The sequence below is a fragment of the Cynara cardunculus genome, assembly GCF_001531365.2.
Source record: "Cynara cardunculus var. scolymus isolate 2C chromosome LG 1, CcrdV1, whole genome shotgun sequence".
Lineage (NCBI taxonomy): Eukaryota > Viridiplantae > Streptophyta > Magnoliopsida > Asterales > Asteraceae > Cynara > Cynara cardunculus.
In genome coordinates, this window is record NC_037528.1 from 33,462,539 (window position 1) to 33,463,551 (window position 1,013).

The following is a 1,013-nucleotide window of genomic DNA, read 5'->3' on the forward strand; positions in this document are numbered from 1 at the left end:
ATGAATCTATGGTGTAAGAGGTCCATGGACTCAGGTGATAAGATCAGAGGGTTGATGGTCAAACTTTCATCGCGGTCTTCGTACAGGTATTGATGGATGTTTTCCATCATAATTGGTTCCCTGGGTGGCAATTCAAGATGTCTCCGCATCGACTCCATGCTCTGTATAATCTCATCTACCAGGCTCTGAGGAGGTTGCCTTGATGAAGAGGGAGTATCCGCATGCACCACGGGTGGTTGGGTTGAGGGTTGTGTATGAGTTGGTGAGGGTATGGTTTCTTGTTGAGTTGGTTCAGCTTGGGTTTGTTGTGGTTCATTGGGTTCGGCTTGGGTGGTTTCTGGTGCATGGGGTTCTATTTGGGTTTGTGGTTGTTGGGGTGATGAAGGTTGGATTATTGTTGGTTCTGGTTGTATGGATAAGGTGAAGGGTTTTGTGGTGCGAGGGTATGGAGAAGGGGTTAAAGGTAAGTTTGGTGTGGGTGATGAATGTTGGTTTATTTCCGTTGGTGGGGTGATTGGCTCTTCATCGGTTGAGGAACTCAACACGATGGGTTCTGAGGTTGTAGCAAAGGGGACATGTACATATTGTACATCTTCAGAGGGCAGAGCCTCTGGTTCCCTTGTTTGGGTTCCTTCGATTGAGGGTGGTGGTTGAGTTTGTGGTGATGGTGATGGTAGTGCAATGGATTCTGTATGCTGTGCAGCCGCGGCCTCTGTCTCCTCCTCATGAGGTCTAAGACCTTGATCATCGGGGTCTTGGTCTTCATGCCTTGGCCTTTTGTGTTGGCTGCTGCTGGAGCAAGAGGCTCTGCTCCTCTTCCTCTTCTTCTTTTTGTCCTTCCTGAAGGACACAAGATACGCCTTCAGGGCAACTTATATTCGACTCACCTCCATTGTTTGGAGGAGAGAGGTGGTGCGCCATTGTTCATCGGCCAGGTTCTGGGAGAGAACCCTTGTTGGATGGATGGCCTGATGAACGAATTTGGCACTAATCTCATTGAAAGATGAGACTAG